Source organism: Anastrepha obliqua, chromosome 4, assembly GCF_027943255.1.
Source record: "Anastrepha obliqua isolate idAnaObli1 chromosome 4, idAnaObli1_1.0, whole genome shotgun sequence".
Lineage (NCBI taxonomy): Eukaryota > Metazoa > Arthropoda > Insecta > Diptera > Tephritidae > Anastrepha > Anastrepha obliqua.
The window spans coordinates 100690064-100709100 of record NC_072895.1 but is presented as its reverse complement, the minus strand read 5'-3'; the positions used below and the strand labels follow the sequence as shown (position 1 = coordinate 100709100).

The window sequence follows — 19037 nt, the reverse complement described above, 5'->3', positions numbered from 1 at the left end:
TATATATATAAGTATATACACACATTCTCAAATATTTATAAATTTTTGTAAGACGGAAAAATTTTCGTCTCAATGCTGCCGCTAATGTGATGGCTGATGATGATGATGAAGACGATGGCTCTGTTGCTGTGGCTGCCGTTCAAACTACCAAAGATGTTGTTGTATAATCCCATTAAGCTTGGCTTGGTCCGGGTAGCATTTAATAGCTTATGGATTTTGCCGAACAACAAAGTAGTGTAAAGAGAATATATATTTACATGAATGAGACGCATGTAAACAACTGTGAATGTGTGTGTAATAACCTAACCTTGATCTGTTTCAAGTCAAAAGAAAACAAAGCCAAAAAAAACCCAAAACAAACAATAACGCAGCTTAAATGTGGAAAATAAGATTCATCAAAATGTGGGGAAAAACGTTTGATTGTCAAATTGAATGCGCTTCAAGTAATAAAAATCGAAAAAAAATCTCACACTTAAAAGCCATTAAAGGCCAGAGCAGAGCAGAGTGGCACGTGGCCGAAAAAGCCCAAAAGGGTAATGTGAGGTAACACCTACCAATGGGGAGGGGTCACAAACATTTATGCAAGCGCACACATACATAAATATTACTAATGAATTGTATACACAAAAATATGCGCGATTATATCGATAAGCTTTATTGAACAGCTTTGTTGTCATTTAGCCAAGGAAGCGCATTCAAGTATGCGAATGTTAATAAACTTTTTAATACCTGCAGTGTTAATAGAAAATATAAATGGTATTTAATGGTCATGACAAATGCGATATAGCGACAAGTTGACGAAAAAATTTAAAACATCATTTAATTATTTAAAGGTTAAGGTGAAAGAGTATGCATGTAAATATGTATGACGGAGAGCGAAATGAAAGCGCAACGGTGAATCACACTACCCAACAAACAGTACTATGAACTGAGTGTTAAATTCCATTTCGACAACCATGAGAAAACGAGTTGGCTCTTATGGCCTCGGGAGACGATCCAGCATGCTTGACTGAGCTTTGTGTGTGTTAGTGCAGTCGGGTGTCGTCGTGTCACACATACTTGTTGTCGGCTTTTGAATGATGAAAATCAAAAATTTTAGATATTAGCGTCAATCAGCCGACACGCACACATATAAAGTTCTTGTCAAACAATGCTTGTCCGCCACCAGAGGCCATTAAATTGCGCATCCCATTCTATAAGACGCATGAGCATGGATGATTGGCCTTCAGCATAGAATGTGCTATTGGATTGGTTTATGAAAAAATTCTGCGATTTATAAAACATTGTGCGTGATCTTGCAGGGAATATAACAGCAGAAATAAGTTGGTTGCAGTTAGGAGATTTAGAAGCTTTGGTGAAATTTGTATGAAAAATTATTAAGCGATTCACAATTTTATTAAAGAGGCACAAATTGATATATAATTTTAATTAAAAACTAATTGAAATGAACTCTTTTTAATTGCTTAAGAGTGAAGCCAAGCTCGTGATTTGCTTATGTGTTTGTTTTTTTTTTTTGTTTTAAATTGCTTATAGCAGTGCTGGAAGTAGCCATTTCATGTTGTTTTTTTTTTTTGTTTTTGAGTTTTTCATTGAATGCTGAATGAAATATTAATTCCGGAGGCAACACATAGAGCGTGCTATCTACACCCAGAATGGGAGTCTGAAGAATAGACTGCAAAGAAACTTTGCTGAGTTGTTGTTGTAGCAGCAATACCAAACCCAGTCAGTGCAATTTATAGGGCGAAGTCCAAAATAAACAAGTCTGGCGTCATAAAAATGTTTTTGATGGCGCCATTTTTTTAATGAGTTAGTGCGTTGGAAGCTACATCCCTAGCTGGCGTCTAGTGAAAGTTTGGTGACATCCGGTTAGTGGAAGCGAAGTTATTGCGTCTAAAGTGTTACTATGTTTGTGTCATCGGTACAAAAACGAGTTTCGAACAAAAAACTAATATCAAATTTTGTTTTAAAATCGGTAAAACGTTTACGGAAACATTTTAATTGATGAAAAAAGTCTATGTTGTCTATCTCGTGTTAGAGTTCATGAGTGGTTTACACGTTGTTGTAACAGAGATGCTTGAAAGGACATACTATAAATGACAATGAACATACGCGCCGCCCAAAATCAGTAATCACCGAAAACTCCATCGAAATTGCTCGTAAATTTATCAAAAATGGCTCATTGAAATTCATGGAATCGGAGTTGAGTATCTCCAAAACATCGATTCATCGCATTTAACTGATCATTTGGGCTTACGAAAGGTCTCTGCACGTTTCATTTCGCACAAGTTAACTGAGGACCAAAAATTGCTTAGAATTCAACATTCGCAAGACCTCATTAAAGAGGCGAGAAAAGACGAGAACTTCCTTTACAACATTGTAACTGATGATGAATCGTGGTTTTTCCAACATGAACCTTAAACTAAGCGTCAAAGTGCCGAATGGCAGGCCCCAGACGAGCCACTCCTAAAAATTAGCATTTGGAAAAGTCAAAAATTAAGTCGATGCTCTTTTGTTTTTACGATTCCAAGGGAATTTTCCACAAGGAGTTCGTGCTAACGGGCCAAACTGTCAATGCAATTTTCTATCTTGGCGTTTTGAAGTGTTTGTTTCATCGCATTTGTCGTACTCGCCCTGAACACCGCGAAGGAGGAAGCTGGCGCTTAGTGCATGATAATGCACCATGTCATCGATCCACTAATGTGACTGATTTTTTGACTCGAAATCGCATTTTAACCATCAATCACTCACCATATTCGCCTGATATGGCTCCCTGTGACTTCTACATATTCGGAAAATTGCCTTTGACCATGAAAGGAAAACGTTTTGCGTCCATAGAGGCCATCCAAAAGGCTTGTACCGTCATCCTGAAGGGCATTCCGATCAATGAGCTGAAATACTCTTTCGAAAAGTTTTTGAACGCGCAAAACAGTGATCTAGGCCAGAGGGGACTATTTTGATATAATACAATATATAATATTTCAAATAAACTCGATGTTATCAGAACAAAACTCCTGTCGTTTCTATTTCAGTTCAGTCTTGTTGATTTTGGACTTCATCTTGTATATACATATATATATTATCATTATCCACTTTAAAAAGGCTTTGGTTTCTATGAGCAGCAGATATTCACTCGAAGTTTTGTCATGGCCTGCGAACGGATCCGGATGCGATCCTTAAGAGAAATAAGTTTTTCCATCACTCAATATTTCAAGCCGTTAGTGCACTCTCAATCCACGGCCAAAATCGTAGCTACTTTTTGTATCATTTCGTGTTTCATATCCATAAAAGACTTCGCTCCGAAGGGTAGTCACGCACAAACCCACTCAGCTGCGACAGCCTACTTCGTCAGTGCTAAAGCGCATTAAAATTCGCACAGTGTACTTCATTAGACTTAGGCGCCGTGCAAATTAACCGGTTTAACCGATATTTATTTATAATACAAATAAATTCGTAGTAGATAAAGACAAGCAGCTAACTAGTCTACGCTTTCTGCATATTTGTCTATCGAAATTTTTGTGTTTTTCCTTACTAACTTTTTTTTTATTCTATTTTGGTGTCATAATTACGGTGTCATTGTACGAGTTATTGACGTTCTGCATTTTTTAGAGGACCGTATTTATATGTACATATATAATATATATGTAGAGTGTGCACATTTAAATATGATATTTATATTGCTTTAGTGGCAATTAGAGTTTTATTATAAGTTCCGGCAACGAACTAAACTGACAATAGGGTAAACAAACAAACAGTAACAGGAAAGTGCAAATTCATATTAAAATATTAAACTGTTAACTACACTAACAGTAATTTTTATTTAATTGTTTACTAGTAATTTCGTAGGAAATGTGTAGTTAAATTCTATTAAAGCGGCAAGCGTTGACGGTTAGTTGATTTACAAAATGACTGGACTTGAATCTGTAACGGAAATTGGCAATTTTTCTATAATCATTTAATTTTTATCTCACCGGTACAAGTAAATGGTATTGAGAATCATTTCGAAGCGTTTCTCTTTACCGTTAATGCAAACTTAATTGCATACAAAAGGTATTTATTCGTATTTATGTATGTATGTATGTGCATGTCGGCAGGCATTCGCATTGATTGCTCTAGAGCAGCAGCACAAGCTGAGCGCTCAAGTATTTAGAAACTTTATTTCATATTTACCGCCATTTAACCGCTTTTCGAAAATCGATGTCAAGTATAAATCAATTTGCACCAAAGCGTGTATTTCGTAATGGCATCAATTTCGTGTGTGTGTGTGGATATCTACTGCAAATTAAATCATGCACATGACCCCTTCCGGTAGCCCCTAAACCACAAATCAACCACAAATGCCAACAAGACTCACAACAATGTGCCACTACTACAGACATACATACACAATGTGCACACATACGAGTATATACAGATATAATTGAAATCATAACGCTGGTGACCGCTAGCCAATTTGCTGTTTGACACTTAGCTGGCATTGGCTGCTCGTTTGGGTCATTGGCACTTATACGTCATTTGCAATAATTTAGGTGTTTTATGCTCTAATTAGTTGGTGAAATATAAATGGTGGCATTTTTTTTAAATATATTTTTTTGTAGTCTTTAAGCATTTCTTGCACCTCGGAAGTGCATTGCAGATATGACTTTTTCTATTCATGATCTGATATCAGGCCAATCACCTCTAAATTCAGCACCTATCCACAAAGCCTACCTCGTTCTTTTTATCAAACGAACTCAATGCACGCGAATTGTAGAAAAGAATAGGCCAAAAACTCAGATAAATGCAAGCGAACAAAAGTAGATAAAAAAGCACATTCAAAGCGTGAAGAATTTAAAAGACACAACAAATACATGCGTCTACCGGATAACAAAGAAATACATAGTAAACAATAACAAAAATTGCTACGGTCAAGCACCGAACTTTGGTCACAAATAAATATACCGCAACGCACCAATTTATGGTGGCAGTTCAGGTGCTGAACGATTGATTGATGACAAATTTTGAGTGCTAATTAAGAAGTAGGTATGCACATAGGCGCAGCAAGAGGGGGCGCAGCGAGGGGTCATATATTGCTTGTCCATGCGATTTGGGATAGCGAAAAACGGGTACAGACCTGACAATTACGTATTTTTTTAATAACTAAATAATTTAGGCAAGTTTTGGAGACGTTAAATAGGGTCAGTATATCTGATTTTAAGCGGTTTAACGCCTGATTTCAAGTCAGTTTTCTTAGATATAAGCGAAATAAGTGAGCAGCGGGTGTTTTTTAAGAGCTTGAACATTTAAAATGAAAATACAAAACAGAATCTGGTAGATACATAACTTCACGGCACTTATTTTTTTAACCCTTTGCCTTACGATTTAATTTCGAAGAAACATGCGTGCTCAGACTATTTAATTTTAATGCAACTCTGTGCGGGTGCTATCAGAAAATAAAACTAAAATATTATAACGGTTGTTTTTAAGTTTATTAAATTTAGTATTACTGCTTTTGAAACATTTAAATATGCGGCGGGCATAGCCCGTCAATGTCGAATTTGGCAGAGAAAATGTTTGCGGGCGACACTCGTCATTTCCACTTAAGGGGTTAATATGATATTCGGCGTATGTCCGCCGCTGCTAAGAGTTAGATGGCCCTGCGTCAGTTCAATTTTTGACTACTTGGCTTGAATAAAATCAATGGAGGCTTGAAAATTAAAATAAATCGATTGTTAAGTGCGCTGCATGGCAAGTTGCGCCGTCTTGTTGGCATCAAATGTTGTCGATGTTTAGCTTATTAATTTTTGGAACCGAAAAGTGTTCGCCATTCTTCGGGAACTTCATGAACAGATTTTTTCTTTTTTTTTTGTTTTTCAAAATAAATTTCCAGAATTTGCAGGCATTATTCTGGCGTTTAAGGATTCATGAAGACTTGCCAAACCTTACTGAACAGAAATGTCAACACAATTTACCATTCTCAGCTGTCAAACGATATCGATAGTCCTCATGCAGCTAAAAAAAACCCCTCTGTACCATCAAGTCGTTTCACTTGCTTCATTTATATTTCTTTTTTGGAGTTTGACATTTTCACCATTTTTTCTAACATTCGTTGTTGTAGTAAAAGAAATAACCAGAAAGTGCAACCATAAAAAGGAATTAAATCATGTAAAAATTGGCCATATAAAAAGTGTTTATAAATAATGGACTTATTTACATCATCGCTTATGAGTAAATTTAGGCCTAACAGTAAGCTCTTAAATCTAAGTCCTATGAAGAGGCTCTTATTGTATTGACGCATCTCCAATAATGAATGTTCGAAATTTCTTTATAAAGAAGAAAATACCCAACATCGTCAGCAAAAAATTCTTAAAAATCAAAACGATTTTCATGCCACTTGAATTTTGCTTTTTATTATTCAGTACGCCATATAACTGTCCTCCAAAATACTGCCTCAATTTAAAATATACTGATTACGTAATTTAATACTTTTATGAAATTTTTTTTAATTTACACATATTTGTAAACTTTTATTTATAAGGTTTTAGTAAGACAATGAAAATTTTTTACGCAAGTGGTTTTTTTTAATTTTTCATTTGTATTTAATATGATTTAAGAATACAAATTGTTTACAGTAATCTACAACTGCATCTATGCCCATATACATCTGCGAAAACGCTCTCATAAATGCAATAGTATAAAGTCTACCCCTCCTAACAGGTGTTTTTATACACGCCACTGCATATTCACAGACACATATACATACAGAGTAGAGATTATAAGAGAGGTGCACAAAGCTTGAAACATGAACTCATTTGCCCTCCAAAAACAAGCTCACCACAAGAAAAAACAACAAATTATGATATTTACTCAGACAATTTTAAAGGCGTGAAAAATGCAAAATCAAACTCCGTACTCTCTTGCCTAATCACACTGCATTGTGTTTGTTCTTTTTGTAGGAGCTTACAGAACACTGCTTAAAGTAGCAAAACCACCAACACTAAGGACGAGTACCACAGTTTCAGAGTAAAGGTAACTGAAAACGTAGAACTATTTGGTCGAATAAATCCCAAAACTACAATATAATTTAGTTGAGCTCGGAGTCAAAATAGACACCCATGTCTCTTAATTCAGTAATTAGCGCCATAAGCGGCAAGTTTGAGATGTATTAAGGTGTGAGAATATTAAAAACTTTCCCATCAGAATTATGATGACATTTAGTAATGTTGAGTAAGAAACGATTACGCAAACACCAACTAAAAAAGTTATTCCACTTCGGTTGGAGAATGGATAAATTTGGATATTTAGTAAATTTTTAAATCATCGCCGTATAGAAAAGCAGGCGTACACTTGAAAAAAGAGGAGGAAATATCGTTAATGAAGAGAACTAATAGTAACGGACCTAGGACACTTCTTTGGGAGACACCAGTGTAAGCAACAAAAGAATAAGACCACATGGTACGTTATCGAGTCGAACGACACAGTGCCCTTTATCAAGATAGGAAATTATCGAGTTTTATACGAGTATACATAGATATTTTTGTAAAATCGTTCTATATCTAATGGAAGCATCTTCTGCGCATCTGAGCTCTGAATCTTTGCTCATGATATACTGTAATGCTACTTTATCTTTTTACATGCTACATTTTTTTGTTAATTTTTTATAAAAATATAGTTCAGTGTGTAAGAAAAGCCTTATAAATCCAATTTCCAAACTTTGTATAAAATTTGCAAAAATTTAAAAAAATTCAAAAAATGTTTATTAAAATTTTTGACTTCTTAACTGGACAGATACCTGTAAAATTTCGAAAAAAAAAATTTTTTTGTTAATATAATCCTTTAAGAATATGTCAAAAAATTTTTAGAACGTAAATTTAAGTATTTCTTATATAATAAATCGTCAACCGTGACGACGCTATTCTTTGCGCTCGAGCGCTGTGAGGGGTATAGTTACGTTGCCGACTTTAGACGCGTTTTTCTTAAAACTATATTACTATATACTCGAAAAGTTATTGACCGATCTCCCTAAAATTTTGCACAAATGCATGATATTACTTCCTATGTGAATTTAAAGTTTTCGAAAATTTTTTTAAAAAATAATTTTTTCGAAGCAAAAATAGTAGGAAAATACGCCCCAAAATTCATTTTTTATTATTATTTATTCCGCGATTTTTTTTCATTTGTTTTAAATTCATAAAGAAACTATGACATTAATAAACAAAAAAATTTTTGGTTTTTTGTATACAGGTCACTGACACCACCGATGCTACAATGCCCGCCGATTGAGAAGCCTCGCTCGACCTTCCTGGAAGAATTGAGTGTACATCCGCCATTTTAAATTATTAAAATAAAAAAAAAAACAATGTATATTATTTTAATGTATAAATAAACTGTATGCCAATTTAAAAAAAAATATATTGACTTCTTCATTTTAAATAATTTTAATGAAAATCAGGAAAAATATGGCCGTTTACAGGTATTTGTTCCTTTAATCAGAATTTTTAAAAACTTCTGGGTATGCAGTTTTATAGCCCTTTCAATTCTAGTGTAATAAAGTGTAAATTTGAAGTCGCTTAAAAATCGCGTTGATTTTAGGACAATTTTTTTTGTAAACGTTGTTGAAGCACTTTTTCCTCTTATAAAATTATGTCCTAAGCCGAATCCCGAGATTCGGGGACTAACTTAAAAAAATATTTCGGAATCACGGGATTAAAATTTTCCACTAACATTGGCATTCCCAGTGGCTAACTATTTTAAACATTAAATTTTAAACTTCAATAGTTTAGCTTATCTTAAAACCTGTAAGCAAATTGAAAAGGAAAAACTGTTTTTTTGAATATTCGATGACTTGAAAACTGCTCTAGAAAACATTCACCTTTAATTAACCAGCAATTGCAATGGCTAAAGTATAATTTATGTGCATATTCAGTATTAGGAAATAGTGAATGGTCATGCAGTAATATCAACCAAGTTTGTTAATATATTAAATTTGCTGGTAAATGCTTAAATAATACCTTCTGAATTATTATAATTTCGTAAACAAAAGGCTGATGTTAGGAAGGCGATAAACGTCGTAAAAAATGACATTCACACTCGGCATGCGAATGCCAACCAATAAATGTTTTTATACAAAGCTAATTCACCACTCACTAGAAAAAAACAACAAAAAAATTGCGACAAAGGCCAAATAAACCGACGATGAAACGAAATAGTGCCAATAAAACTAACGAATTGTGTAATGACGGTAAGCGCAGAGAATTTGACTAGCTAAATATATAATCTAGAGATAAAACAAGGCAGGTCGGCCAAGATATTAGCAGTGAGTTGTTAACGGAAAACATGTTAGCCCAAAAGCGGAAGAGTTTAATGGTTGTAGCCACCGTAAGAAAAAACAGACACCACAATTAAAACTGTAAGGAGATTATTGTCAAACGACGGTGTGCGCAGAATACTGGGTATCTGAAAGAAAATGTAAGAAAAAGCCCACAGATCTAGTTAAAATTAAACGAAATCAAACAAAAAACGGCGTCTTATTGTACAAGTAGACCATATCTATACCTACGTACATACATGCATGTAGGTATGGACACATTCATTGACGAGCTTCAGTTAAGTGGCCAATTAATAGCAGTTCATTTGCAAAAAGAAAAAAATTATACACAAACAAGAAAAGGTTAAAAACACCAAAAAAAGCAGTCATGCAAGCCCAATCAAATTGGGAGTAGGTTAACACGCAAAACACTCGATTCGATCACTGGTGAATTGAAAAAAAAGCAACATACAAAGAGAGACATATGTTAATAAAAGTACTCGCACGTCAACAACCACTCCACTAACGAAATTAGCAACAGCGCCAATACCAGTGGAGCTTTAGGTGTTGGAACTCAATGGAATCGAAACATTAACAAAAAGCAAATTTGCACTCGATAGGAGAAGAATTAACTGCATTTTGATTAGAATAACAGCAGTTAGCCAAGTAATGAAAGAAGCAAAAACTTTGCCAACAAACATTTGTGTGAGTGAGTCTGAGAGCCAAAACAGCTGTGCTAAGTACGTTGCTCTGTATTGGAAGATCGATAATTTGTATTTATTAATAATAAATAGTTTATCGAACACAGCTGCCAATGACCATTAGAGCGCATAGCGGGTAAGTACAGTCAGTTTTCGTGTTGATCCACCATAATATTGCGGCTGTTAAATTATGTCAACAAAAATGTATCTAACAAACTGTGAAGTATGAGTGCTTAACAATATTTATGGATGGTGAAAAAAAGTACGCCGGCTCGTATTTTTGGCGCTTGTTGGCTAATAATAAACTATACTAACAAGCGGAGGTGGGAAAATATATTGTAGAAAAAAAGAGAAAGCGATTTGAAGCATACAACGCAAAAGGGGTATAAAAAGTCAAAGTGATTACAAAAATTTGGTATCACAAATTTTTAGCTGGTAAAATACTCTGAAATAAATAGTTTCAACAAACACCTGATTTTTTTTTTTTTTTTTTTTTGGAAAATTCTTAAAACTGTTTTTAAAAATTTCAAAGTGATTACAAAAATTTGGTGTCACAAATTTTTTGCTAGTCAAATATTCTCAAATATTTTTTTTTTAATTCCTTAAAACATTTAAAAGAACTCGAAGATTTTTAGTTTAGTTTATTTAGTAGTGAAAGTGTAAAAGTTAAAGTGATTGGCAAATGTTCAAAATTAATATTTTTATTTTATTTATTATTATCCTGGCCAAAAAACGAAAACCCGAATATTTCAAACCTGGTTAAAATATAATACGAGTTGAAGAGAAATGATTCAAGCGAAACCAACGACTTTTAGAAGAAAAAATAAAATAAAAACAAAATTTTGTATTCTTTTCCAACATTTAAAAATATTTCAAAATTCATATGAGAATTTTAAATTTTGCAAAGGAAAATTTGTGTGGCTGCATGAAAAAAAGTGAAAAAATTAAAAAAAAAGTGAAAAAAAAATAAAAAAAAAATATAAAAAAATATAAAAAAATCAATAAAAATATAAAAAAATCAAAAAAAAAAATAAAAAAATTAAAAAAAATAAGTATCAATCAGCTTTGCCAAACATACGCGATCACTATTTTTTTCTAGTGAATCGCGTGGTTGAAAATTCCCCTTAAGAAACTGCTAAATATTTTTTAAACAAACCTAAAAAGTTTAAAAGTATTTTTAAATATTTTAAAAAATCAAAAAAAAATTATATAACTTGACATAAATTATAATTACATAAATTAAATTTTAATTTACATAGATTTAATGAAGGACTGTGCATATTTATCAAACATATTTTAAACAAATTTTAAAAAATCAAAAACCAAAAAGAAAATCCAATTTAACAATACAAAACAAATTTTAAACTATTTTCTAAATTTAAAATTACGAAAAATATTACACATTAAAAATTAAAAAAAATTAAATCAAAAAAGACATTAAGATTCAAAAAGAAAAAAAACAAAAACAAATTAAAAAATAAGAAAACAAATTAAAAATTAAAAATTAAAAACAAAACAAATTACGAAAAAAAATTAAAAAACCAAAAACACAAACTAAAAATTAAAAAAACAAAAATTATATTAAAAAAAGTCTTACATTTTAAACAAAATTACCCAATTTTTATTTATTTACATACATAATTGGCGCGTACACCCTTTTTGGGTGTTTGGCCGAGCTGCTTGTTGATGTTGTTCCACAAATGGAGGGACCTACAGTTTCAAGCCGACTCCGAACGGCAGATATTTTTATGAGGAGCTTTTTCATAGCAGAAAAACACTCGGAGGTTTGCCATTGCCTGCCGGGGGGCGACCGCTATTAGAAAAATGTTTTTCTTAATTTTGGTGTTTCACCGAGATTCGAACCTACGTTATCTCTGAGAATTCCGCATGGAAAAACCTACAAAAATCTAGGCTACCTAACCCAATTCCCACTGAACTACATATAGGCAGTGTGCGTAAAATAATTCTAGCACTAGGACTTACTGAAAAATTTTGACAATTTATTTATCTCTTATTTAATTTTAGTAATTTTTTATGAAAATATAGTGTATTTACCTATATTACAAAAAATATAAAACTCCAAGTTTCAAATTTTCTGCAAATTTCAACACATTTTCATCAAAAATCAGTGAAAAAAAATCATTGAATTTTGGTACAATAAAGCGCAAGTTTCAAGTGGCTTAAAACTTACGTTGATTTTTGACATTTTTCCTGCTGATGTTGTTGTATGTTTTCCTCCATATAAAAAAAATCGAGCATTCGTTAAAGATTCAAATAAGTGTCAGTTTTCTTCCTTCTTTTGACGATTCTATACGATTTTAAGACCCTTCTCACTTTTTTAACAAAAACAATTTTTGCTAAATTAAGTTACTTTTATGCAGTTTCGTTATTCTGCCGTGCCGGGCACGGTTGGAACCTAAAACATACACACCTTGTAACTAAGCCTGAATGTGTCACAAGGTTTGTTAAAAACAAAAATCAGTCTCAAGCATTGAAAAAATGCTGCTGTTAATTTTGTGCAACACTAAACTCACAAAGATGTAAATAAACGAAAAGCCAAAAACATAAATGAAAACAAAAACAAAAGAGAAAAACTTGCACGTCCATTGCGTTAATTACAAAACGATTAAGAGCGACAAAGAAGAAGTGGAAAAAGTATAACAAAAAACAACCCACATAAGATGTTGAGGCAACAACACAAACGACACAGCAACCGTTCAGCAATAATCCACCAGCTATAAACTGGTGAATTTAATGAAATTTGCATTTAATGTTCCTACATTGGTAAGAATCAGCTGAAAAAGTAAACAATTACATAGTAAACTGCGTTCATTTACACCAAAATGATTTTGCACACACAGCGCAAGTTGGTTATCGCTGCGGCGACACGATCAATTCAACGTTTGTTGGTTTTTTTTTTTGCTTTTTTGTTTCTGCTTTATCAACCAAATAGCACTTTTTGTTTTGTTTTTGTAATTATTTGATAACATCTGTGGTGGTCCCACCGATTTGGAGTGTTTTTGCGTGGATTACGTATGGGCTTTGCAACTATGGCAGTAGCATTTGTGCGCTTATGGATGTATCCACTCAACGGCTGAGGTATAACAAAAAAATATAAAAAGGAAAAAAAATTTCACCGATTCCAAAAGAAACTGAAATACAAATTTCGTTACAAACTAACAACCAACGCACCAATTTTGTTCAGCGTCTTTTTAATTGGATCGAACAAGCAAATAAACGAACGCACGAACGATTAGCACTGCCAGGCGACGCGTCCGGCCAATAATGCGACTGACGACAAGTGAACCGCTAAACTGCTCGAAAAGCACATAAAAGGCGTTCGAATGTGCTGAGGAAAAGCTAAACTGAACTCGACCAGTGCACGACAACGACGGCGACGAAATAAAAACCAAACAAAATCGCAAACGTCCACGAAATGGAGTCGACGTGGAGCGGCGTACGCGAATATGCGGCTGATGAGCTGCAGCGTAGCGAACGTAACAACAAGCACAATGGCTAAATACAAAACAAAAAACAAAAAAACAAGCAAACAACAACACCTCACTGACCGATTCACCGTCGATTGTAGCGACTATTGGCTTAGTAGTAGAGTCGCGATTTCAGTTTGTCGATTGTCGATTGCCGTTGACGACTCTGCTGGTGTCCACTGACTTTTCTATACGACGCTAACAACGCCTGCGACGACTGTTGTGCTGAGTGTCCGAATACCGACTGAATAAGAAATGGCTTGAAAATAAAAGTTTTGTATCAGGTGGTGAGCGGTTTTGTGCACCTACCGCTACTACTCGTACTGCTGCCGCTTTTGTCATAGCTGTTTGCAACTACAGAGCTGCTAATCTGCCCAGTTCGATTATAATGCCGCTACGCGCCTCAATCAGCACACCGCGAAGCCTCCTCTGTCATCTAGCCATCGATCAGGCTGGCACAGATACGAAACACGGCATTTAAGCTCCACTTAGAGCAGCAGCAGCCAGTATCGTTGGCGTTTTGGCGGCTCTTTAAGCTTATAATGTCTATAAATGTCAATAAGTTTGCTTGTGTGTGCGTTTTAGCACTCACGTGTGTCGATGACAACAAAACGGTGCGAGTGGGTAGCAAACAGCAGGCGAGTGCGAGTTCATATTCGCTTTTAGTTTTGTTTGCCTACTTATGACAACAATTGAATGTGGGCCAATGCTTAGCGTCTGCGAGTTCGCCTTTGCTGTAACTGAAACAGAAATTGAAGCGGTTGGGATTGAGATAGAAGAAGCTCCCTTTGGAACCGTGAAAATCTGCTAATTCATATGCACCTGTTCACTCAGTCGAGTTTTCGGCTATATTACCCAAGTTTTTTTTCATTCAATGTAAAAGTTCTGAACCGAAAAATTCTGCTAATTTTTGTAGTTAATGCCGTCGTATGAGCCTTCTGCAACCAGCGTTACGCTTCGTTACAACAGGGGTGGAAACTGTTTAAGGCACTTATAAAACTCCGATCCTAAATCTATTAGTGTATTAAAGACTTCTTGCGGCAGATGAGACAGTTGAGGGTTTGTGAACATAAACGATGCATAGTGGGAGTTCGAAAGCGTGGTTCATCATCAGCTTTCTGCAGAAATGATGTTCAAGTACACCAAGGAGTAAGATAAGCCGGTATGCCGGGGAATGTTTATGCTGCTACAACAACAGCAACATACATTTGATACATCTCTTCGCCTAGGTATTCAAGCACATGGCACATAAGCATACCAGGAAAAACAAGAATTCATCATTTTGATTTACAATTAATGCTGCTTGGGAGTCTATTGTTCGAAGCACTTCGCTTTTTAAGTAACGTACGCTTTTTTCTATCGCAGAGCTACGACAGTTATAGAGTTGGGTGTACGAGAGGAAGCTTTCGTGCAGGTCAGTTCGCTCTTCAACTTTTTACACAGCTTTTCATCAACAAGCTCAAATATCTTGAAAATGTTAAATTTGTTATATCTTAAGTTAAACTGATAAAGCTCTATCACTTTTTGATAGGAGGCTCATATTTTTCATACAATAGACTCAATGCAGTCAATGTCGAGCAAATCAATTTGATCAGGCGTTAGAGCTTAGCGCAAACTGCAAATTTTTCCTGCGAGCATAGCTTTAAATAACAAAAGCTCTGATCTACGAACTAGATAACGAACTGCATGGGTTCACAGACTTCTAGCAAGCAATGGGAAATCAAGCATCCCACTTCAAATCCATGGATAAATTTATGTAATGAAATGGACCTTAAGATTACACTCAAATCAGCTTTCAGCAGCAGTTTAGTGGGGTGATCCCTGCGATAGCAACCGAACATAAATTGATTACGGAGCACATTAGACATTTTGCTTTTTAACCCTTGCCGTGCCATTTAACTCGACGCAACTCAGGCCCAAGTGTTACGCGTCAACGCGTGGTAAACAGATCGAAGTAATATAAACTACTTTGTAACAGGAATTATGAGACTCGTGACTAACTCTGGTGGTGTACAGATAGAAACTAACATTCAATAACGACCCAGGCTTGAGATGTTTATGTTTGATCCGACTATATGTACACGACCTCAGCTCGTGATATTTACGTTTGGACCGACGATCTATTCACGAGTCTGGCTCGTCATATTCATGTTTGGACCAAAATGTTCATCACGAGTCAGACTCGTTAAAGCACGGCAAGGGGTTAACGTGGCTTTTATACCCCGCTCGGTGGGATTCGAGCGAGAACCGAACACTTCCAGTGGCTGTCATAAGCGTGGAGTTCTGATAGATACGTGGCTTTAGCACTGTTTTTATTTGTGTCTGGTGACCAATCGCTTTGTATGTTGCTTACAGCGTTTCTTGCTCTTTGTATCAAGTGAATTGGCTTGCGATTTGGGAACTTTTTTCCAAACTCTGTACTTTTTCATGATTAAAGCGAGACAGGAGTTAAGAAGAATAGCTCATCGAAGGTAACACAGTTTTGGTGCATTATCGACCTATTGTGAATAAGGTAGGCATTGCCTTCGTGGGCTACAGTTTCAGGCTCCTGGCAGTGCGGAAATGAAAATGCTCAGCGAGGGAACCACTTACTTTGGAACACAAATCATCAGTGTTATTGCCGGATGCCATTAGCGTACAGTCATCAGTATATGAGGGCAAGAAAAGACCCGCTGGTGGTTGTCAGAATTTCGAGATGTCGATGATATGTAATTGAATGCATAATATCTTAAGAGTGTTGTGCCAAAATTTCAATTAATTCGCAGTAAAACGAAGTTATGTGTATTTTACTATACTTTAAAGCGTTTTGCTGAAACTCGTTCTTTGGAAATTCATGTATGCCATAACTTAATATCGCAGCAAATTTGATGAAGTTATGGGTATTTGAGCGTCCGTTGCTCTAGGCTAGGGGTTTGTAGCGTTTTTCTGAAACTTTGAAACTTTTCCTGGACTAATCGAAATTGAAATTTCACTCAGCACACACGTAATTCATGAGGTATTTCTGGGCCATATTTTATATATTTTTTTTTTAATATTTTTTCCCCCATTTTTTTATTTTTTTAAATATTTTTTGCATTTTTTTATTTTTTTTTATTATTTTTCTTTTTATTTTTTTACTGTTTTTATTTATTGTTTTTTAACCCTTTTTTTAATAATTGTTTTGTTTTTCAATAACAAATCAGCCGATTTTGTTCAGCATTGTTTTTTATAATTATTTATCTCTCAATGACAAATTAGCCGATTTTCTCAAAGAAAATCGTTTTTTTTTTTTCAAGTGCAAAAAAAAGTTTCAAAATTAAAAAAAAAAAACAATCCTGCCAGCTAGACCTCGAGAAACATCTATTTAACAAATGCATTTTGATTTTTCTTTAATTTTAGATGATTCTGTTGCGAGTTATGATGTACACCGCAAAACAACTTTTTTTCAAGGCGCCTCCAGAGATTCACTGTCACTCGCTCATTTTTCAATATTTTTGAATCAACACTTGGGCAAATATTTTTTGTTTATGTTTAGTTTTTATATAGGAATAAATGAACTTACACTCTCTATATCGCCAAAAAAATATGCCTTTCTAAAAACATGCATTTTTCATCCAACGAATTAATCTTTCTTTCCATTATGGGGTTACATACATACGTAGTATGTCGAAAGTATAGTATCTTGAGAATATACTGTGAAATTTTCATGCGGAAACTCCCAATATTATAGCTTCTACAGCCCAATGACTAGGTAGAGAGCGGTCCGCGCGCTCCTGTACTTCAAACTTTAAACTCGAAACTACTTTTTCCGGCACGGTCTGCATGATAACTCGTACAGTTTTTAATATTTTTTGATGCGGTTTTTTCCTAAAATATTCGAAAGTGTTTTCTCTATAGAGTTTATTTTTGATATTTTTATTAAAAAAATTTATAAACAGAATTAAAGTATCACATTTATGACCTAAAACGCATTCTTTTTTTAAATGCCGCAAATTGCAAAATTTTTCGAAATTCAAAAATCCGGATATAGTCTGTCGCTATAACTACAACTTTATTTTATAAGAATTTTTTTACTTTTTACAGATCCATCAACATTTTAAGGAGAAATGCTGCAGACCGTGGAGCAATTTTTTTTTCATTGTACTCTGGGTCACGTGATTATTATATACTAATTTTTGTAAAGAAAAAATATTAAAATAAATTTTTTATAAAGTTTAAGCACTAAAAAACAATCTATATAATTTTTTTATTGTTATTTCTATTATCCCTTCTAAGAAAAGTTTTTCTTTTAGCACATTTTTGGTGCTGCTGGACGTATGTAACCCCTTAAAGAAACTTATTCGATTAGAGAACAAATATCAAATTTGTATGAAATGAAATAAGAAATTTCAAGCCTGAGAAATCAAGTGAAGATTTAAGAATTAAATAAATAAAATAATTTCTAAACTCAGTCTGTGTGAATGCTGTTGTCGTTTTTAAATAAAAAAAGGTTACATAAACATTCGTAAGATTGCGAAATTTGCATAAACTTAATAAACACCAATACAAACAACTGTAGCGATGTTGTTAACCACTTAACGTAATTGCGCTGCAACGATAGCAATAAAAAGAGTACGACATGTGCACGAGCGCATGATTTTGCGTAAGAACTCACGCGTACAGGGCACGCATGCGCAGAAGATGAGCAACCAGGCCTCAGGCGGACCAGCCGCCAATCGCCCGACGGCCACAAGCCACTAATTAAGCCAATATTGATGCTAATCGCGCGGCACTTATGCAACAAAAGTTGCGCTTTCATCATAAATGGTATGTTTTTTTTTTGTTTTTGTAATTTTTTATTAATAGTATGTATTTTTTACTAAACACATTTAAGTGTTAAGCAGTTAAGTGGTTGTTGTGAAAATAAAAATATTAAAAATAGAAATGTATGCTTATTGCTTGTGAAAAGAAAATAATAAAAATAGTAAGTGGTTGCACTTACGAATGCCAAGCATACAAATAGGCAGCCAGCGGCCACTCAGTTAGTGATGGAATTGAAAGCTGATGCGAAGCGGCGAGGGCGAATTTCCAAGTAGTAAGACGAAGTGATGTGTCGCCTATGGTGCGCGGAGGCTGCTGAGCTGTCAATCACAAATGTACGGAAAACGGCTGTTGGGCGCTGCTGTGTGTGTGTGTGCGTGCTGGCTGATGCACGATATGCGACGAACGCTCCAAATTGGTAGCCGAGTGGGTGGGTGGGTGGATGTGGGGCGACAGCTGTTCAGGCTGTACACTTTAAACTGCACAATTTAATTGAAGTGTTGGTCTCACCAAGTAGAATATATGCCAACACCTAATGCGGGGTTAGCTTGGCGATGCCTGTTGACAGTAACGTTATACGAGTAACATTCAAATGCGCACCACAAAAAGGGGAGGGGTAAGAAGAGCAACGGTACTAAATTGCGCTTCAACTTGTCTATAATGATCCACTGCTTTTAGCGCGAGCAGCTTGCAATTCCATCGAGACGTGATGCCTTCGCATCAATACAAGCAAAATGCGCCGACAGCAGCCACGATCACTGCATTTACCACTAACTGGCATTAGAT

General features: G+C 34.8%; 1 protein-coding gene across 5 annotated transcripts in view; it reads right to left on the bottom strand.

Moving 5' to 3' along the window:
* LOC129243748 (NAD kinase) overlaps positions 1–19037 on the bottom strand; it is an 81407-nt gene that overhangs the window by 41452 nt on the left and 20918 nt on the right. The window contains exon 1 of one of the 5 annotated variants that reach the window (XM_054881012.1): positions 13177–13726. The exons of 2 other annotated variants lie outside the window; for them this stretch is intronic. The gene's annotated coding sequence lies outside the window, so the exon portion shown is untranslated. Of the gene's footprint in view, positions 1–12799; positions 12852–13176; positions 13727–19037 lie in introns of those variants that run through there. 2 more of the 5 variants (XM_054881013.1, XM_054881014.1) reach the window with 2 other exon arrangements.